Genomic DNA, 23,116 nt, shown 5'->3' with positions numbered 1-23,116 from the left:
CTACTGAGGCAGCGTAGTCTGAACAGGTGCTCCAGGGAGGGCAGTGAGCAGCCGATGATCTTCTGGGCCGTCGTGATGACCCTCTGAAGGGCCTTCCTGTCCTTTTCTGAGCAGCTGGCATACCATGTGGTTATACAGTATGCCAGCACACTCTCGATGGAGCAGCGATAGAAGGACAACATGAGCTTCTCCTGCAGGTTGGTTTTCCTGAGGATCCTCAGGAAGTGGAGTCTCTGCTGTGCCTTCTTTACTGTGGTGATGGTGTTGGTAGACCAGGTAAGATCCTCTGCGATGTGCGTACCCAGGAACCTGAAAGCTGGTACCCTTTCCACACAGACCCCATTGATGTAGAGTGGGTCGTAATCTCCACTGGTTTTTCTAAAGTCAATTATAAGTTCCTTTGTTTTGGAGGAGTTCAGGACCAGATTGTTCACTGAACACCATGCTGCCAGCCTTTGGATTTCATCCCTATAGGCTGTCTCATCTCCTTCTGAGATGAGTCCAACCACAGTCGTGTCATCCGCGAACTTGATGATGGTGTTGGTGGGATGGGTGGGGGCGCAGTCGTGAGTGTAGAGGGAGTAAAGGATGGGGCTCAACACACAGCCCTGTGGTGAGCCGGTGCTCAGTGTAATGGTGGAGGAGAGGTGAGGGCCTATTTTGACGGTCTGGGGGCGGTTGGTCAGGAAGTCCTTGATCCATTGGCAGATGGTTTGGGAAAATCCAAGGTCGGAAAGTTTGGTGACCAGTCTGCTCGGGATGACCGTGTTAAAGGCAGAGCTGAAGTCGAGGAAGAGCATCCTCACATAGCTCCCCTGGTGTTCAAGGTGGGTCATTGCAGTGTGAAGAGCAGTGTCGATGGCATTCTCTGTAGACCTATTTGCTCTGTAGGCAAACTGGTGTGGGTCGAAGGTGGGTGGGAGGCTGGCTTTGATGTGCTGCAGGACCAGTCTCTCGAAGCACTTTGTGATGACCGGTGTGAGTGCTACCGGACGGTAGTCGTTAAGACCGCTGATGACAGACTTTTTCGGCAGTGGGATGATTGTGGCGGACTTCAGGCAGGGAGGGATGGTGGATGTTAAAAGGGACAGGTTGAAGATTTTTGTGAAGACCTCAGATAATTGGTCTGCACATTCCCTCAGCACTCTGCCCGTCACACCATCGGGGCCTGCAGCTTTCCTGGGATTCACTGCTCTGAGCACGCGCTTAACATCATACTCCTGCACAGTGAAGGTGTTGCTGTCAGGTGCTGGAGAGGGTGTTATGTCTGCCACTGTAGCTTTCACCTCGAAACGAGCAAAGAAACAGTTAAGTTCCTCTGCCAGCGAGGCGTCGCCGTCGGCAGTCGTGCGGTTGCTGGTCTTGTAGTTGGTGATGTGCTGGATGCCTTGCCATACCCGCCGTGGGTCATTGTTGGAAAAGTGGTCCTCAATCTTCCTCTTGTAGGACGCTTTGGCATCCTTGATGCCTCTCTTCAGGTTGGTTCTAGCAGCACTGTATAGAGCTCTATCACTAGACCTGAAGGCGGTGTTACGGTCCTTGAGGAGAGACCTGACATCCTTTGTCATCCAGGGTTTTTGATTGGGATACAACCGGATGCGTTTGTCGACGGTGACATTGTCAACACAGTTTTTGATGTAGCAAAGTACAGTTGATGTGTACTCCTCCAAGTCATGATCCTCAAAAATATCCCAGTTGGTCCTTTCGAAGCAATCCTGCAGCTGCGAGGAAGCTCCTTCAGGCCATGTCTTAACAGTCTTTATGGTGACTGGAGCTTTCCTCCTGAGTGGGGTGTATGCTGGAGTTAGGAATATGGACAGGTGATCTGACTGCCCCAGGTGTGGTAGTGGTGCTGACCTGAAACCCTTCTTAATATTTGAGTAAACCTTGTCTAGTGTGTTTTTCCCCCTGGTAGCACATCTTATGTGTTGTTCAAGTTTCGGGAGAACTGACTTTAGGTCTGCATGGTTGAAGTCCCCGGCTATGATGTGGGCTGCTTCTGGATATGTGCTCTGTTGTGAGTTTATTGCACCGAGCAGGTAGCCTAAAGCTGTGCTAGCGTTAGCATTCGGTGGGATGTAGACTGCTGTTACTATAACCCCTGTAAATTCGCGAGGAAGGTAAAAAGGCCTGCATTTAACTGTTAGGGACTCCAGATCAGGAGAACAGTGGCTATCTATGATTTGGATGTTAGTGCACCAGCTGTTGTGCACGTAAATGCATAACCCCCCCCCCCTTGCTCTTACCGGAGTCGATGTTTCTGTCCCAACGAAACGCTGTACGCCCGGCTAGCTCAATGGCTCCGTCTGGGATAAGTGGATGAAGCCATGTCTCTGTTACTAAGAGAATGCAACAGTCCTCCACGAGTTTGTTTGCTGATATCTGTAGTTTTAGTTCGTCCATTTTGTTGATGATGGATCTGGCGTTGGTGAGAAACATGCTGGGTAGCGGTGGTTTGTGTGGCTGTCTCTTTAGCTTGGCAAGTATACCGGACCGGCATCCTCGCTTTTGCTTCCTGTTTCTCCTCCGCCTGCGACGCCTGTTCGTGCCGACAACTATCCACGGAGCGCCCGGTGTCCTGGCTATCTCTTCCGGTATATTTCGCGGGTGTGGAAATTCGCGCACAAGGTCCCGATTGCACTGGAATCCTATGAACAGAAGATCCTTTCGGTTGTAGGTAGGATTTGCCTGATTTTCCTGATTTTCCTGACTAAATTTGACTAACAGACATAACACAGATAACACACATAAAACGCACCGAAAGGGAGAGCTGTGAGCCGCTGCGTCCGTGCGCGCCGCCATCTTGGAGGATGGTTCTCGGAGCAGAATTAGACCATCCAGCCCATGAAGTCTACCCCGCTATTCAATCACGGATGATCTATCTTTCACTCTCAACCCCATTCTCCTGCCCCCTCCCCATAACCCCTGACCATCCTTACGAATGATAAATTGTTACTAATGATAAAAACCTTTATAAAAGCGATAAGCAATTTAGGACAGAGATGTGGAGAAATGTCTTCACTCTGAGGTTGGGGAACCTTGGAATTCTCCACTCCTAAAGACCGTGGAGTGTCAGTCATTACGTTCATTTAGAATATGGACAGATAGATTTCCAATTCCTGAAATCAAAGGATATGGGGATACGGCAGGAAAACAGAGCCTTGATCAACAGGCCAAAGGCCTATTCCTCCTCCTACTCCTTATATTCATTGGAGCCGTTGGTTCACAGAGAGCTTCACATCGCAGATAGTTCACAGATAACCTCTGACTAGTTGGCACGCAACAAAAGCTTTTCACGGTACCCCAGTACACGTGACAATAAATAGACAATAGACAATAGGTGCAGGAGGAGGCCATTCGGCCATTCGAGCCAGCACCACCATTCAATGTGATCATGGCTGATCATTCTCAATCAGCACCCCGTTCCCGCCTTCTCCCCATACCCCCTGACTCCGCTGTCCTTAAAAGCTCTATCTAACTCTCTCTTGAATGCATTCAGAGAATTGGCCGCCACTGCCTTCTAAGGCAGTGAATTCCACAGATTTACAACTCTCTGACTGAAAAAGTTTTTCCTCATCTCTGTTCTAAACTAAACTAAACCGAACTGAACTGAATTTAATAGCGAGGAGTGAGTGGGCAGCAGCCTGGTCTTGAAGCCTTTTGCTGCAGGATTGCAGCTCTGGGAGCCGTGGTGACCAGTCAATGTTGCATTAGCAACAACAATTGAAGAATGCTTCCACTCAGTCGGCAAGGCTCGGGTCACCCGTCACATTAATTCTCAGACCCACTCCCTCTCGCCTCTCCTAACCTCTCTGTCCATGGTCTCCTACACAGTCGCGATGAACACCAATATAGGCTCAAGGAACAGACCCAACACTGAAATGAACAATTGCCAGTCTTCCCCACTTGTGTTGGAACTGACCCTTTCTGACAGCATTCATCAGTTCATTTTTCCTCTCTTCACAGATACTTAGTTTTTAACCAGAACTTAGAATTCACACTTAATTATGTAAAATTGAATTTGCCAACTAAACGCTCATTCTGCAATTGTAATGATATCATGAAACAACTTTTATTTATTACAGTAAGCCCTCGTTATAACGGGCCATATTGGGGGGGGTGGGGGATGGGGTGCACTGCTGCTGATTGACCGCTGTAACCGAGTGTAACATACGGCATTTCATGTGCAGAGACCCAACAATAACATTTACGCTGAGCAAGCACTGCACGGACAGTGGTGCCTCTTTGCAGCTGAAACATAAAAGCAAAGCACTTACCTGTCCTAAGCTACAAAAGCTCTGAGGTCTCAATACAGGCACTGGTGGCAGCAGGTGAAGCTGTGTGGGACAGGGGGACATTGGCAGGTTGGGAAAGCTCCTGGGGGTGGCGTTGGCAACCTGGCCTGGCCGTGAAGTTCAGTAGGTCTGTCCGCTTGGAAACCCATTATAAAGAGGTCTGTAAAAATGAGGGTCTACTGTAATTATTATGATTATTATATGTTAAAAATCATACTAAAATTATATATAATATATATTTTTAATATCTCCCATTGCTAAGTTTGTTGTCACCCACAAATATAAAAATTGTATTTTTAATTCTCACGTTTTGAAATACTTAATTGTACAACAATGTTCCCAGCAGTGTCCTGACCATCCGCCATTTGTCCTGTAGTTCAAAGGCCTTTGGGTAATGCAGGCATATTACATCTATCTCTATCTTTGATCGGACATTACTGGCTTTATCTTGCACTAAAAGCTATTGCCTTTATCATGGATGTGTACACTGTGGATGAATCGATTGTAATCATGTATTGTCTTTCCGCTGACTGGTTTGTACACAACAAAAGCTTTTTGCTCTACCTTGGTACACGTGACAATAAACTAAACACAAACTCTACTGCATAGATAGAGCTCTTAAGGATAGCGGAGTCAGGGGGTACGGGTAGAAGGCAGGAACGGGATACTGATTGAGAATGATCAGCCATGATCACATTGAATGGTGGTGCTGGCTCGAAGGGCCGAATGGCCTACTCCTGCACCTATTGTCTATTGTCTATCAATCCTGTCCCTTGATTCCTTCTTCAAAAAATAGAAAAAAGTTCTAGTTCTAGTTCTCTGTTTTGAATTTCACTGGTCAGAGAGAGGGTAGAAAAGTAAAATACTTTTTTCTCTACCTTGCCTGAAATCTGATGAAATTAATTTAAATTGGTCCCTTTCATAAGAATGAGGAGGAGAGGAAAAGAAAAGTGTTATTGAAGGATGATTCCCATTCCCCTCGTTTTGTACTGAGTTCCAGTGACCTCAGTAACTATTGATCCAAGCACTTTAGGTTATAATTTATAGCTTTTAAAGCCAGATCTGGCAGCATTCCTAGAATTCCTCTGTTTAATTACATTAATTTCCTTTTTAATTGCATCCACCAATAAATCTCCTCAGTGCCTCAAAAGGTTTTTTGTTGTTAAAATTATAGTCATAGTTTCAAAGGCGATGCATCGAACAAATGTTATGACAAAATTACACAGCCTTCTAATCTCATGTCATGATTCATTATAATGAATATTAGACATTACAAGCAGCTGTTATGCAAAAATTATTTTGCCTGAGCATTTAATTTATAAATATCCTGTAAGTCCGTGTGAGGGTTACATCGAATGTAAAACATAAATCATTTTCCTTTGCATGACTATCACAGAATATACAGTATGATCGTTGAAGGTATCACAAAATGCTGGAGTAACTCAGCAGGTCAGGCTGCATCTCAGGAGAGAAGGAAGTTTAAACGTCACCCATTCCTTCTCTCCTGAGATGCTGCCTGACCCGCTGAGTTACTCCACCATTTTGTGATACCTTCGATTTGTACCAGCATCTGCTGTTATTTTCCTACACAGTATGTGTAAGAAAATAACTGCAGATGCTGGTACAAATCGAGGGTATTTATTTCACAAAATGCTGGAGTAACTCAGCAGGTCAGGCAGCATCTCAGGAGAGAAGGAATGGGTGACGTTTTGGGTCGAGACCCTTCTTCAGACTGATGTCAGGGTGTCTCCACCTATATCCTTCCTTTGTCCTGCCCCCCCCTGACATCAGTCTGAAGAAGGGTCTCGACCTGAAACGTCGCCCATTCCTTCTCTCCTGAGATGCTTCCTACACAGTATGATCGTTGAAGTCGTGTCTGTAATCAGGGTGAAAAGGTGCCATCTCAGAACGATACTGAAGTTTGTCTTGACCATAAATAAACAACTGCAGATGCTGAAAACCTGAAATAAAGACACAAAATCCTGGAAGTAGTCAGCAGGTCAGGCAGCACCTGTGGAAAGAGAAGCAGTGTTAACGTTTTGGGTTGAAGAAGGTTGTGTTTCTCTTTCCACAGGTACAGTCTGATCTGCAGATGTTTCCGGCATTTTTCGTTTTGATTTCTGCTCTGGCTGGTAAGCACTTGCAGCCAAATCCAGTGCCTCTGACAATGGAAAGGTCAAGGTGCAGTGACAGTGTGGGGTCCCAGTCACACGCATCTACACATAGTGTGATGCCTTCATTATTACTGAGCTGAAACCCTGGAAGCCCCTTCTGGCGGCAACAGTTCAAGGCGACTGCTCACCACCTCTTCTCAAGGGCAACTGGGGATGGACAATCAAGGCCCTGCGTTTGCAGCCCCATGTGTGGGCTCTTACATTAGGTCGAGTCTGGATTTGAAGCATACAGAGGGCAAGCTGCCATATTCATTGCCGTAGGAAGGAACTGCAGATGCTGGTTTAAACCGAAAATAGACACAAAATGCTGGTGTAACTCAGCGCGTCAGGCAGCATCTCTGGAGAGAAGGAATGTGTGACGTTTCGGGTCAAGACCCTTCTTCAGACTGATGTCAGGGGAGAGGTAGATACATAGATAAGGAAGCGTAAGGTGTGAAAATGAGACAAAGGGGATGGGGATCAAGGACAATATAGAATAGGTCATTGTTAGCTAGGAGAAGGTAACAACAAAACAAACAGAGATAAAAATGTAAACAAGGACAGTCAGACTGGTCAGAGACCTGGGAAGGGGGAGGGATGGAAAGAGAGGGAAGGCAAGGGTTATTTGAAGTTAGAGAATTCAATATTCATACCGCTGGGGTGTAAGCTGGGGTGTATTCATTACAGTGCCTGGAATACCCTGGGGCTACAGCATGTCAGTGAATTCCACACGGTACCAAGCCTATTCTGAACACAAGGGTTCTCAGTCTCTCAGGTAAGCGACGGTGTGGTTGCAGTAAGACAATTATCGCAGCTCCAGCATCTCACTGCAGGAGACCCGTCTCCAAACTCTAAATCTTCGAGACTTCTTCAGTCTGAAGAAGGTCTTGACCCGAAACGACACCCATTCCTGAAACCCACCACAGTACTCCAGGTGCGGTCTCACTAGGGCCCTATACAACTGCAGAAGGACCTCTTTGCTACTATACTCAACTCCTCTTGTTATGAAGGCCAACATTCCATTGGCTTTCTTCACTGCCTGCTGTACCTGCATGCTTCATTACATGACCATTACAATCAAGCATCCACAGTGTACAGATGCAGGTTAAAATAAACAATGTTTAGTGCGAGATAAAGTCCAATGAAAGATAGTTTGATGGTCTCCTATTGGGTAGATGGGAGGTCGGGACCGTTCTACAATTGTGAAAAGACGGTTTAGTTGCCTGATAAGAGATGGGAAGAAAGTGTCCACACCTGCTGGTTCCTAGGCAGGAGAGCTACACTGAGCCAAGAGCAGCTCAAACTCACAGTTAAGTTTAGTCCAAAACTTAGCAAGTCACAGCCAAGATTTTTTCACATCTAATTGATCCATAGTAGTTGCTGGGAGAGCCTTAGAGAATAGTGCATAAAGCTGGCTGATGTGATGAAATTGAATCAACACAAGATTGAACTAAGGCACTCCAGGGTAATTACTATTTCTATAAATATCAACTCAGCTTCTCAAACTGTATAACCTTTCCAGCAGAACCACACAACCATCACCCTCTATTTCAGCAGAGAAAATCTGATGGGGTGAATTCTCCTCCTTCTGAGACTTGTGGTAAAACTCGAACCTAACTTGAGAGGGTGTTCAGAAGCCACGTTGAACATTGCCACAGTTTGAAGCTGAAAAATGCCGGGTGGATGACTTTCATAAAGGTTTTACAATAAAGATTTTGATCCAAAGTGTACTCACTTCTTCTGGTCATTCATTGGTATATTATCATCACATGCACCAAGCTTTTGTTTGCACACCATCCAAGTAAATCAAATCAAACTAAACAAGAGTTCAATCAAGCCGTACAGAAGTACAACAGGAAGAGCAAACTGAAAGATACCAGTGTGCATAATATAAATTTGCAGCATGGTCGTGCATCAGTTACAGAGGAAAAAGTCCAGCATCCGCAATGAAGGTAGGTTGGAAGATCGGGACTACCCCCTAGCGTGTAGGTCCATTCAGTAGTCTAAAAACAGAGGGGAAGAAACTGTTTCTGAGTTTGGTGGTAAGTGCTTTCAATCTTTAGTATTACCTGACCAACGGGAGGGGTGAAGAGGGAATAACTGGGATGTAAATGGTCCTTGATTATGTTGGCAGCTTTCCCAATGCAACATGGTGTAGTAGGAGTCAATGGTGTGGAGTCTGATCTGTGTGACGGACTACATCCACACCTTTCTGCAATTTATTGCAGTCTTGGGCAGAGCAGTTCTCAAACCAAGATGCAACCCGACAGTAATCTTACTACAGCGCACCTATAGAAGTTGGTAAGAGTCGGACTGCCTTAGTCCCCTGAGGAAGTAGAGATGTGGTGTTCTTTCTTGGCCACAGCTTCAACGTGGTTGATCCAGGGCAGATTGTCAGTTATATTTATGCCTCGGTACTTGAAGCTCTCATCTATTTCTACTATTGATGCTGATTGGGGCATGTACTCCACCATTTTCCCTGAACAGAAGGCTGTGGAGGCCAAGCCAATGGATATATTAAAGGCAGAGACAGATAGATTCTTGATTAGTACGGGTGCAGGGGTTATGGGGAGAAAGGAGAATGGGGTTAAGAGGGAAAGATAGATCAACCATGATTGAATGGCGGCGTAAACCTGATGGGCCGAATGGCCACACTCTACTCCTATCACTTGTGAACGATAACTTCCTATGTCTTGCTGAGATTGAGGGAGAGGTCGACGTCGTGACGTCATGTTGCGAGCTCTGAAAATCCTCCCTGCACTCCGTCTCGTCATTGTTTGAGATCCATCCAACTACAGCGGTGTCGTCTACTCGTAGAGGACGTTCAAAGACCCTTCGTCAAATCTGGGCAAGAGAGAGGAACAGTGTTTGCAGAGAGTGGGGTGGGGGGGGGGGGGGGGGGGCGGGGTGGAAGAGAGAGTGAGGACGAGGGGGGTGACTTGGTTGCCGTGGAGATGCTCATTGATTTGGCAGTCAGAGGAAGACAAAGAAGTGCAATGCATTGTAAATAGTAGGCGAAGATGTGCCACGCGAGAGCGGAGATCAGACTGAGGTAACATCACAGACTGACGAGGTACAGCAGGAATGTTTGACTCTGATAGAGACAGAAAGCATGTGAACAGAAATCAGAAAACTCAGGGCTGAGTCTACAACATGGAAAGTCATGTAGGGTTTGCGGTTTGTTTGTTTTAAAACTTGAATAAAGAGCAGGAGTTTAAATGAAGTTACTGCAGGTAAAAGCACTTTTAATTAAAAATATTCGTTTTTAGGTTCCACGTAAAAGTTGAACTTAAGAAAGAATATTTAAACATCTTTCAGCAGCTCTTCATATGCCTGATGGCCAGAGACATTGAGAAAGGTTTGAAATGCCCCGACGGTCACGAGGGTGATCCAGGGGGTGATCTCCGTGTGGGGGTAATTGTACCAGCAAGACCGTGTGACTGAAAGAGAAGGGAGCAGCCGAGTCAGGGAGCAGAGGGCTCGGGTCAGGTCAAAGGCATCAGCTTCAACAGAGCGCGTTATTTTGGGCATGAAGCGGGCTACATGCGATGAAACTGGACAAAGGATGTTCTGAGGACTCCACTTCATGACAGACTTGGATAGCTTTTTTCTCTGGATAGTTTTCTCCGACAAGAGGCTATAAAATTGAGAGGCACAGAGAGGGTAAACACGGAACTGTTAGCCCTGAGTGGAAATATCAAGGAATCAGAGGGCAGAGCTTTAAGGGGAGAGGGGCGAAGTTTAAAGGGGATGTGTCGGGCAAGTTTATTTTTACGTGGCGGTAGGTACCTGGAACACATTGGTGGTGGAGGCAGATGCAATAGTGGAGTATAAGAAGCTTTTAAATAGGCACATCGATACACAGGAAATCAAGCGTTCTAGATCATGTACAGGTACGTAGAGTGGTTTATCTTGGCACTGTGCATGGTAGAGACATTCTGGGTCGAAGGGTTTGTGACTGTGCTACACTGTTCTATGGTCACCCTTTTCCCCTGAGTTTCTCCAGCTCACTGTTTTGGAAGATATCATGATCTGCGAGATAGGGCAGCACGATTGAGTGCCTGACTTACATGGCATAAGATGGGAAACTGCAGAAACCGGAGGAGGCCATTTTAGCCCTTGCACCTGCTTTACTGATCAGTCTTTTACCTCGACACCACTTTCTTGCACTATCTCCATGTTGTCCCATAGAGGCGCAGCACAGCAACAGGCCCTTTGGCCCATTGAGTTCACGATCACCGCCAGTCACCATTTACACAAATGTAATCCAATTTAATTCTTTTCATATTGTCATCAATTCCTCCCAGATTTCTACCACTCACCGACACACTAGGGACAATTTACAGAGGCCAATTAACCTACCAACCGACACGTGTTTGGGATATGGGAAGAAACCAGAGCACCCAGAGAAAACCCACACAGTCATAGGGAGAACGGGCAAACTCTAGACAATAGACGCAGGAGTAGGCCATTCGGCCCTTCGAGCCAGCACCACCACTCAATGTTATCATGGCTGATCATTCTCAATCAGTACCCCGTTCCTGCCTTCTCCCCATACCCCCAGACTCGGCTATCCTTAAGAGCTCTATCTAGCTCTCTCTTGAATGCATTCAGAGAATTGGCCTCCACTGCCTTCTGAGGCAGAGAATTCCACAGATTCACAACTCTCTGACTGAAAAAGTTTTTCCTCATCTCCGTTCTAAATGGCCTACCCCTTATTCTTAAACTGTGGCCCCTGGTTCTGGACTCCCCCAACATTGGGAACATGTTTCCTGCCTCTAACGTGTCCAACCCCTTAATAATCTTATATGTTTCGATAAGATCCCCTCTCATCCTTCTAAATTCCAGTGTATACAAGCCTAGTCGCTCCAGTCTTTCAACATATGACAGTCCCGCCATTCCGGGAATTAACCTAGTAAACCTATGCTGCACGCCCTCAACAGCAAGAATATCCTTCCTCAAATTTGGAGACCGAAACTGCACACAGTACTCCAGGTGCGGTCTCACTAGGGCCCTGTACTCAACTCCTCTTGTTATGGCCAACATTCCTTTGGCTTTCTTCACTGCCTGCTGTACCTGCATGCTTCCTTTCAGTGACCGATGCACTAGGACACCCAGATCTCATTGTACGTCCCCTTTTCCTAACTTGACACCATTCAGATAATAATCTGCCTTCCTATTCTTACCACCAAACCTCACACATATCCACATTAAACTGCATCTGCCATGCATCCGCCCACTCACACAACCTGTCCAAGTCAACCTGCAACCTCATAGCATCTTCCTCACAGTTCACACAACCACCCAGCTTTGTATCATCTGCAAATTTGCTAATGGTACTTTTAATACAATACAATACAATACAATATATCTTTATTGTCATTGTACCCAGGGGTACAACGAGATTGGGAATGCGCCTCCCATACGATGCAATAATTTAAGTAATTAACAGCAACCCAACGAAACGAAACAATTGTAACAGTTTTTAGACAGGGTAAAGTGCAAGTTGATCTATGCGTTGTGGCCATCCGGCTCAGCAGGACCGGTTCATAGCAGCTATGGCCCTGGGGATGAAGCTGTTCCTGAGTCTGGAGGTGCGGGCGTAGAAGGCCTTGTATCGTCTGCCCGATGGAAGGAGTTCGAACAGACTGTTGCAGGGGTGTGAAGAGTCTTTGTGGATGCTGGTGGCTTTTCTGAGGCATCGTGTGTTGTAGATGCCCTCCAAGTCTGGTAGCTGTGTTCCGATGGCCCTCTGAGCTCTATGGACTACCCGCTGTAGAGCTTTCCTTTCTGCCTCCGTGCAGCTGAGGTACCACACAGGGATGCCATGCGTTAGGATGCTCTCTATGGTGCAGCGGTAGAAGGTCGTCAGCAGCTGTTGGGGTAGACCAGACTTTTTCAGTGTTCTTAAGTAGAACAGTCTTTGTTGTGCCTTCTTGACCAGCGCAGCAGTGTTATTGGACCATGTTAGGTCCTCCGAAATGTGAGTGCCCAGAAACTTGAAGCTGGACACTCTCTCCACGCTGTCCCCGTTGATAGAGATTGGGGCATATTCCCCGTTATGTGACCTACGGAAGTTGATGATCAGCTCCTTGGTCTTGGTGGTATTTAGGGACAGGTTGTTATCCGAGAACCAGTCCGCCAGGTTCTGCACCTCCCTTCATCTAAGTCATTAATGTATATTGTAAATAGCTGCGGTCCCAGCCCCGAGCCTTGCGGTACCCCACTAGTCACTGCCTGCTATTCTGAAAGGGACCCATTTATCCCCACTCTTTGCTTTCTGTCTGTCAACCCATTTTCTATCCATATCAGTACCCTACCCCCAATACCATGTGCTCTAATTTTGCACACTAATCTCCTATGTGGGACCTTGTCGAAGGCTTTCTGAAAGTCAAGGTACACTACATCCACCGGCTCTCCCCTGTCAATTTTCCTAGTTACATCCTCAAAAAATTCCAGAAGATTAGTCAAGCATGATTTCCCCTTCGTAAATCCATGCTGACTCGGAACGATCCTGTTACTGCTATCCAAATGCTCAGCAATTTCGTCTTTTATAATTGACTCCAGCATCTTCCCCACCACTGATGTCAGACTAACTGGTCTATAATTTCCCGTTTTCTCTCTCCCTCCTTTCTTAAAAAGTGGGATAATATTAGCTACCCTCCACATAGACAACTCCACACAGACAACATCGAAGGCCAGGATCAAACCGGATGTCTGGTGCTGTGAGGGAGCAGCTCTACCAGCTGCATCACACTCATTCCTGGAATGGCCACAATCTCTGAGATGACTGTTGAGATCACTATTGATAATTGAATCTTGTGGGCAACATCATACTCACCGGTGTCAGATTATAATTTTGGTTCTCAGTCCGCTGAGGATTCCAACCTAGAAACACTGGTACATACAATAGCGGCCGGGCTTCACCGTGCCTGAAGGACACATGAGTGAGGACCTCTCCAGGACTGTTTCTGCCGCATCATCAGTCGTCTCCTTCTGAGAGTAACAGACGCTCTGTCTCAACGTGCCTTCATCTGGGACAACTGAGGAATTGCCCGTTCACAGTGGCATTTCTGGAAGGGATCTTGGCATTTCTGGAAGTGGAGTTGGGGTGGCTCAATATTCCGTGGATCGCTCAAACACTGATCTAGGAACTAGATCAGTGGAAGTAGGCTTCTAGAGGAAGTAGGCTTCTAAACGCAAAAGTACTAAAACTTGTAGAGTGAGCACATGAAGATCAAGAATCTAGTCATCACCCTGTTGGTTGTGTTTCCAATATTATAGCAGAGACGACACAACTAAAGTACTTTATTGGCTGTCAAGTGTATTGGGCATTATGAGCAAGGCTTTGTATACCCCAGCCTTTATTTCCTTCTGAACTTGATGGGGGATCAATCATTCAACACAACACATAATTCTTCACAGCTTTAGCATTGACCACAACGCAAGGACAATTTGGATGCAACTGACTATACTGAATAATATTTTTCTGTCTGGAATAAACAATCCATAATGCAGATAGCTGCATTTCCACGTCGTGGTGTCAAACGAATAGGTGGCTTTTGTAAAGCGTTAAAGGTGAACAAAACTTAAACACTAAAAAGCTAAAGCCGAGAATAGGTACATGGAGCAGGGGGGTCCGAAGTTCTAAAGTACACTGGGCTTAAGACACCTGACAGGCCTTCACAGTGTGGGCAAAAGAGGCCTGCACCTTGACTAGCCCTGTGGGAAGGTGGGCAACCTGCGAATCCAGGCATCGAGCCAGAGGAATGGTTCATGGAAAGGAGGTGGAATAGTTCACCAGCAGAGACATTGTGGGAAGGAGGCATTTTAGAAGGGGCATTAGGAGAGGAGTATTTGGGAGCAGATATTGGAAGGGAACTTGGCATTGGGGCAGGGAGATCAGTTGATGCTACACAAGAATATCTCCAGCCGGTAAACTATTTCTGAATAGGTAAAGGGAAAGTCAGTGAATGTAGTAGCATTAGACTTTCAGAACTTCCTGGATGAGGTGCCACACAAGTGGTTGTTAAATAAAACCAAATCAGATGGAGAGTTAATGGCATGGATTCAAGAGAGAGTTAGCTATAGCTCTTGGGGCTAAAAGAATCATGGGATATGGGGAGAAAGCAGGAACGGGCTACTGATTTTGGATGATCAGCCATGATCATATTGAATGGCGGCGCTGGCTCGAAGGGCTGAATGGCCTACTCCTGCACCTATTTTCTATGTTTGTATGATTGAAGATCGGTTAAAGAAAGTAGAAAGGACACGAAAAGTAGAAAGAAAAGGATAATTTTCAGGGTGTGAAAGCGTGACTAGTGATGTTGGAGGGATCAGTGTAGGGACCCTAACACAATCTCTAGCAATAGCATGGATGAAGTCACCAAGTGTAAAATATCCATGTTTGCTGATTATATTGGCATTGTTTTTTATTGTGTCATGGACCAAGGTACACCGAAAACCTTTGTTTTGTGTGCTATCTATGCGAATTATACCACGCGTAAATACCATCATACCATACACAGGTACAACATTCAATGCATCAAATCTCGAGCAACCAGAGTAAATTATTGGAAACCAAAGGTTCTACTTGATAATCCTGGTGGGGCCCAATAGGAATGTGAGTTTAGGCTTGCCCTAAATTTGAGAATGGTTATCATGCCTCCGGCTTAACTGCACATTATGTATAATCATACCTCTGCAGTATCCAAGGTTGTTTGCGGTCTAAATTTCTACATATTAAATGGGAGACGGTGATTCTACTTCTTCTTCTTAAGCCCTTTGCTCCTCTAGGGAGCATCGGCCATTGACAAATGCCGTCCACCTCACTCGGTGAGGCAGTGATTAGAAACATAGAAAATAGGTGCAGGAGTAGGCCATTCGGCCCTTCGAGCCTGCACCGCCATTCAATATGATCATGGCTGATCATCCAACTCAGTATCCTGTACCTGCCTTCTCTCCATACCCCCTGATCCCTTTAGCCACAAGGGCCACATCTAACTCCCTCTTAAATATAGCCAATGAACTGGCCTCAACTACCTTCTGTGGCAGAGAATTCCACAGATTCACCACTCTCTGTGTGAAAAAAAACGTTCTCATCTCGGTCCTAAAAGACTTCCCCCTTATCCTTAAACTGTGACCCCTTGTTCTGGACTTCCCCAACATCAGGAACAATCTTCCTGCATCTAGCCTGTCCAACCCCTTAAGAATTTTGTAAGTTTCTATAAGATTATAAGATTAACCAGTTCCATTGACTCAGGGGCTCTGTCATCATCAGGGACTGACAATGCTGCAGGGCTTGCTTCACTAACACAGAGCCTGCTGAGCATCAGTTCTTTTGGAAAGACACAAAGTGCTGGAGTAACTCAGTGGGTCAGGCAGCATCCCTGGAATACTTGGATCGGCGACGTTTCAGGTTGATATCCTTCTTCAGACTGAAGAGGTCCCGACGCAAAGCACCACCTGCCCCGCGTCCTCCAGGAATGCTGCCTGACCCGCTTAGTTACTCCATCATTTGGCATCTTTTCTTAGCAAAACCAGCATCTGCAGTTCCCTGTTTCTACAATGGTTCTATTGTAGATGGAATGAACACATTCTAGTTTGCAGAAATTTAGATCACAAACAAGCTTGGATACGGCTGAGGTTTGTCAGTAATATTTACAGTGCAGAGACAGGGCAAGGACGACCACAGGAGGAAGCTGGAGCTGAAACTTCAGCAGAACAACACGAGGGATGTGTGGACACATGAGGTACGAAGAGCATTACAGGCTACAAGACCAATGGCCTGAGAAGGGGAAGCAATCAGGACTGGGCCAACAAGTTAAACCTGTTTTTTAATAGATTTGATGGTGGGGCCTCTGCCCATCCTCCCCCCTGCTCCCCGACATACTCTCCCCCTCAATCTCCCTGGTCCACTTCCTCTGCCCGTCCCTTGTCGCACCTGACCATCAAGGCTGAGCAGGTGAGGAAGGAGCTGAGCAGACTCTGCCCAGGCAAAGCCACGGGTCCTGATGGTGTCAGCCCTGGGGTCCAGTTGTGCAGAGTACTCCAGCATATCTTCAACCTGAGCTTGAGCCTAGAGAGGGTTCCTGTGATGTGGAAGACATCTGCCTGCTTCCTGTACCAAAGAGGATGGATCCACGCTCCTCCGATGACTACAGACCGGTAGCGCTGACTTCACACGTCATGAAGTCCCTGGAGAGGCTGGTGCTCACTCACCTGCAACCCCTGGTTAAACCCGACATGGACCCCCTGCAGTTCGTTCACCAAAGACGGGGATTAAGGACGCCATCACCCACCTGCTCCATCATTCCTGTGCTCACCTGGAGAAGCCGGGAAGCACTGTGAGTCATGATTTTTTACTTCTCCAGTGCTTTTAACACCATCCGGCCTGCACTGCTAGGGAGCAAACTGATGAAGATGCGGGTGGATGCTCCATTGTTGTCCTGCATCACCAACTGGACGACCACAATATGTCAGGCTACAGAACTGTGTCTCGGACATGGTAGTGATCAACACAGGGACCCCACAGTGGACGGTCCTCTCTCCCTTCCTGTTCACCATCTACACCTCGGACTTCAGGCATAACTCGGACTCCTGCCACCTGCGGAAGTTTTCGGATGACTCTGCAATTGTGGGCTGCATCAGTGAGGGGAGGGGAGCTGAATACAGAGGTGTAGTCAACTACTTTGTTGAGTGGCGTGGGCTGAATCACCTGCAGCTCAACACTGACGCTAAGGAGTTAGTGGTGGATTTTAGGAGAGGAACACCCCTGTCCCCTGTCTCCATCAATGGTGTGGATGTGCAGTTTACCAGGGAGTTACAAAGACCTTAGAGTGCATCTGGACAGTAAACTGGACTGGTCCAGGAACGCTGAGACCCTGTACAAGAAGGAACAGAGCCGGCTACACTTTTTGAGAAGGCACTGCTCCTTCAACCTCTGCAGTAAGATGCTGCAGATGTTCTACCAATGTAGCCAGTGCCACCTTCTTCACTGTCGTGTGCTGGGGCAGCAGGGCGAAGGCCGAGGATGCCAATAGGATTAACAAGCTCATCAGGAAGGCTGGCTCCGTCCTGGGGGCGGAGTTGGATTCATGGGAGGTGGTCTTGGAAGGGAGGATGCTCCTCAAACTAGTGGAGCACCTTGGACAATACAGCTCACCCCCTCCATGACACACTGGTCAACCTGAGGAGTACCTTCAGCAACAGACTGGTTCCACCAAGATGCAGGACAGAACGCCACAGGAGATCCTTCTTTCCTGTGGCTATCAAACCGTACAACTCCCTTCTGTCGTGGGGTAGTCTGACTCCCCTCTCCCCCCCCCCCCCCTCTCCTCAATCCTTTGCACATATCACTTTAATTTCATGTATTTTGTGTTTTATTAATTTCATCTTCAGTCCTCCAAGTGTAACACAGGAGCATCACTGCTGTATATTGTGCAGTTGGAGATGATGCATTCTCAAAGATGCTGGACATCGATTGTGCTCTGGAGTGCACCACTTCTTGCTCAGCCTGTTATACAATGCCTCCAAAGCACTCAACTCTCACCCCTACTCAGCCAAAAGGCCAAATGAGAAATACTGTAAACCCAGCACTCTGCAGAAGTGTTGGACAATGGCCTGACCTGTTCCCCAGTTGGGAATCTTGGGATAAATAAAGTTCTATTGTTACGCTTCACTAGAAGAGCCATTCTGGTAGAGGAAGACGTGACATTGTTCAGAGCCAGTCTGCATCCATGCCTCCTTCTTCAGCTTTGTGTAAACTGCAGTTCACTTTTGAGACCCAGTATTTTTAAAAATGAGTCATCCGACTTTAATACTCCTCCTCCTCCTCCTTTATTCCTCCCAAAGATAGTTAGTCATTCTTTCACAATCCTTTCATCCTGGCGGAGATTAATAGAGCAATAAACTTTGGTTGGGCCACATTTGGTGTACTTTGTGCAATTCTGGTTGCCCCATTGCAGGAAGGATTTGGAATGGGTGTAGAAGTAGTTGGCCTGATTCCTATCTGGATTAGAGGGCATTAGCCGAAGGGAGAGGTTGGACAGATTTAGATTATTTTCCCCATGGCAGAGTTGAGGGAGGACCTGATAAAAGTATGTAAAATTATGAAGCAGATCGGGTTTACAGCCTGGACCTTTTTCCCCAGAAAATGTCCCAGGTTATACAGCCTCCCCAGGTTATGTCAAAGACTAGAAGCCACAGCTTTAAGGTCAGAGTTTCAAGGAGATTTACAGGGCAGGTCTTTTCTTCCCCAGAGAGAGGTGGGTGCTTGGAATGCACTGCAGAGTGGTGGAAGCAGATATGAAAAGGACATTTAAAAGGCTTTTAGAGAGGCACATGAATACGAACGAATGGAGCGGTGTGGATCACGTGCAGGCTGAGGAGATTAATTTAGCATCAAGTTCAACGCAGACATTGTGGGCCGAACGGCCTGTTTGTGCACATTGCACTGTTTCATGTTCAATGTTCTAGCGATAATTAAAATCAAAGGAAGCCGTGGTTTACTTCACATTGCTCGATTTAATGCAACGCCTACACACAAGAAAAAAAGCACAAGGTTATCAATTCTGAAACAACCAATAGACGGTAAAAGAACAGCATTTACAGCCAGCTGCTTCCCATTAGAGCAAGCAGGGCACAGAGTGGGAGAAGTGGTCAGCCAGTTTCCTAACTTGTGGGTGTGAAAACATACAAAATACAGCCAGTTGGCAGATGAAGTTATCTTACATTAGCTCCAAGGCAAAGGGTGGTCCATTCAGTTCTATTGCATCTTGAATCTGGACATGCCAGATTTTGCGCTGTATTTATTTAAAACTATTCTCCTGACGAACACCCAAAGTATCAGGACGTGTCTTTTCATTAACACAGACCGTGTACTTTCTGGATTACCAGTTTATACAGTTTTTATCACATTTTCCACGATTAGGTATTTAATGCATGGCTGCTCTATCCCATTAAGATCGACCGGTCGGCGGTACTCAATGGATTTCCCACGAGAACAGGATCAACACAGGCTAAGATAGCTAATTTTAGACAAGCATAAATTACTTGGGTCCAACAAGGGCCTTTTTAGGAATTTCTACATTTCATGATCTGGGAGAATGACTGATGTTAGCTTTGGCCACCAAAGAGAGTATTTTTCTTTTATAAATAGATGTGATTGAGATGATTCGGATTAAATGTACAATCACACACGCAGACGGACGAACACAGAAACTGTTAGAGGCACTACCCAATGCAGGACATAGACCAGTGGTAGTCCAGTAAATAGTCTGTACATTCAATGTTAGACTTGAAACATTAACTGTTCCTCTTTTCTCAGCTTAACCTGCTGAGTGTTTCCAGCACTGTTTATATTTTAGGCTTCCAGTAATTGCAGTTTTCTTTTGATTTTCAACGTTTTTTTCCTCTGCTTCTAAGGCAGAATTGCAAACATTTAAAGCCTGATTTGATTATTCGGATAGATTAGGTGAGAGAGTGCTTTTCATCAGTGTTGACAGGAAAGATGCTTCAATCCGAACCCTGTCTTTTTCTGACGCAAGAATTACACATAAAAGCAGATGTGCTACGTACGGTGTTTTCTGCAGCCAGTTCAATACAGTGGGCGTTGACTTAAAAGAGGTTGAGTCTCTCCAGCTATCCAAAGATAGACATGAAGTGCTGCAGTAACTCAGTGTGTAAGGCAACATCTCTGGGGAACAAGGATGGGTGATGTTTCGGGTTGGGACCCTTCTTTAGGCTCGACCCGAACCGAAAGGTCACCCATCCTTTCTCGCATGTTACGCTGCCTGACCCGCTGAGTTACTCCAGTACTTTGTGTCTATCTTCGGTACAAACCAGCGTCTGCAGTTCCTTTCTACGCACTCTCCAACTATCCCTTCCTCTACCTGTGCAGTGAGCCGTCTAGTGCCCTGTCTGTAGCGGCACCTGGCTGTTCAGGTTATCCAGCTCTCCCAGTTACGCACTTTTAATCCAACATTCACCAAACAGAAAATGCCGGCCGCACTCAGCAGGCCAGGCCGCACCCGAGTGTGGTCACAGAAACAGAACTAACGTTTCAACATTTGGTCAGAACTGGGTCCCGCTGAGTTACTCCAGCTTTTTGTGTCTATCTTTGGTGCAAACCAGCATCTGCAGTTCCTTCCTACACAAAATGAATAGCAAGCAGGCTATTAGTTTCAGAGGAAATCTCGTAGGGGGGGGGGGGGGGGGGGGGGGAGAAGTGGAGAGTAAATATTCACTCTCTGGTGGAGCAGGCCAGGATTGCTGTTGGGATTAGACAGATTAGCAGCCTGTGGGGTGGGTGATGAGGAAGAGGGGACCAATCTGCTCAATGTTAATGTCTCTTAGTGCAGCTGGAGTTACCAAGCATGCTTTCCACACCCCTTTGCATGCAATCTCCCTCTAACTGCTTACATTAACCCAGCAACTGGGTAAACTACAACTACCCCCCCCCCCCCCCCTCACCCCACCTTTCCTGCACTTTAAAAACTCCTTTTCTCTTTCCCAGGTCAGATGACAAATCTTCAATCTGAAATCTTGACTCTTGTTTCTCTTTCCACAGTTGCTTCCTGACCTGCTGAGTGCTTCCAGCAATTTCTGTTTCCACTTCAGCACCTGCATTTTGTGTGTTTGTGTAGAGAACATGGCTGGATTGCCAGCAGTCTGCTGGTTTCTGATCATTCGACCCAGGTGTAAGGGAAGGCTGTGCTCGAACCTCTCTGGTTTAATGTTGTAATTTAAGGTTTACTGTTCAATGAGTGCAGCTAACCCGGGCTTCCCAGCCTCTGATGACAACCTCACCCACACAACAGTGTCTGTCACCACAATCTCTTCTGAGCTCTGTAGTCCATGAGTGTCAATTTCTCCCCACCTCATCACTACTTCTTACTTTAATTCCCCACACAAACCCATTTACCAGCCAATGTTGTGTCCTAGAAAAATTCACAAAATGCTAGAGTAACTCAGGTCAGGCAGCATCTTTGGACAACATGGATAGGTGACGTTTCAGGTCGGGACCTTTCTTCAGACCCTTATCCCATTTTCTCATCTACTCCCCACACACAGGACAATTTACAGAGGGAGTCTGAAGAAGGACCTGACCCAAAACATCACCTGTCCATGTTCTCCAGAGATACGGGCGGCACGGTAGCGCAGCGGTAGAGTTGCTGCTTTACAGCGAATGCAGCGCCGGAGACTCAGGTTCGATCCTGACTACGGGTGCTGCACTGTAAGGAGTTTGTACGTTCTCCCCGTGACCTGCGTGGGTTTTCTCCGAGATCTTCGGTTTCCTCCCACACTCCAAAGACGTACAGGTATGTAGGTTAATTGGCTGGGTAAATGTAAAAATTGTCCCTAGTGGGTGTAGGATAGTGTTAATGTACGGGGATCGCTGGGCGGCACGGACTTGGAGGGCCGAAAAGGCCTGCTTCCGGCTGTATATATGTGATATGATATATGATATGATACTGCCTGACCCGCCGAGTTACTCCAGCACTTTGTGTCTTTTTGTTTGGAAACCAGCACCCCTACAGTTCCTTGCCTCTGATCCTGTGCCTTAGCCTCATCACAGCACAGTCTCATTTGGACAACACTCTTATCAATTGCTTTGCACACACCATTCATTGACTTTGTCTGGTTCTTTATAAGTGTCACAAAACAAATTCAAGTTCAGGTTGTGAGAGAGTGTGAGAGCGAGAGTGTGTGTGAACGGGGGAGAGAGAGAGAGTATGAGAGGGGGAAGAGAGAGTGTGAGAGGGAGAGTGTGAGAGTGAGAAGGAGAGAGTGAGAGTGTGAGAGGGAGAGAAAGTGTGAGAGGAAGAGATAGAGTGTGAGAGGAAGAGAGTGTGAGAGGAAGTGTGAGAGGAAGAGAGAGTGAGAGGAAGAGAGAGAGTGTGAGGAAGAGAGAGTGAGAGGAAGAGAGAGTGTGAGGAAGAGAGAGTGAGAGGAAGAGAGAGTGAGAGGAAGAGAGAGAGTGTGAGAGAGCGAGTGTGAGAGTGTGAGTGAGAGAGCGAGTGTGTGAGAGAGCGAGAGTGAGAGAGAGCGAGTGAGAGTGAGTGTGAGAGAGAGCGAGTGTGAGAGAGAGCGAGTGTGAGAGAGAGCGAGTGTGAGAGAGAATGTGAGAGCGTGAGATTGTGAAAGAATGTGAAAGAGAGAGAGAGTGAGAGAGATATACCATCAGATAGGAGAGGTTCAAGCAGGCGTATGTTTGAATTATAAGGCAAAAGAGCCAGATGGAATGCAAGTGGATCCTTTCTTTAAAACAGTGAGTTATCATCTGCAATCTGTTACCCTAAGTGATGATGGAAGCAGGTTCAATAAAAGCTTTCTAAAAGGGTTTTGGATAAATATTTGAAAAGGTTAAAAAATAAAGAGAGTAAGGGCAGGGGTGTGGGACGAATCAACAGCTCTTGAACAGTTGCCATGGGCATGATGGGCCAAACGGCGGCCTCCTCTGTTGCATGATTGGGAGGGAGTTAATAGCGTGGGGAGGAAATGTACAGAGATATGGTCGGCAATTATGTTTATAAAAAATCATGCTCGGAATCACAGCAGCTTTGAACAAACCCATTGTGTGTGTCATCACAGCCCTGTCCCAATAAGGATATCATTACTTTCAACTTGCAAGAGAATGTCACAGATTACACTGCTTATTTTCCCTCC

Source organism: Rhinoraja longicauda, chromosome 26 (assembly GCF_053455715.1).
Source record: "Rhinoraja longicauda isolate Sanriku21f chromosome 26, sRhiLon1.1, whole genome shotgun sequence".
Lineage (NCBI taxonomy): Eukaryota > Metazoa > Chordata > Chondrichthyes > Rajiformes > Arhynchobatidae > Rhinoraja > Rhinoraja longicauda.
The sequence above is the reverse complement of the archived record's forward strand: the minus strand, read 5'-3'. Positions refer to the sequence as shown.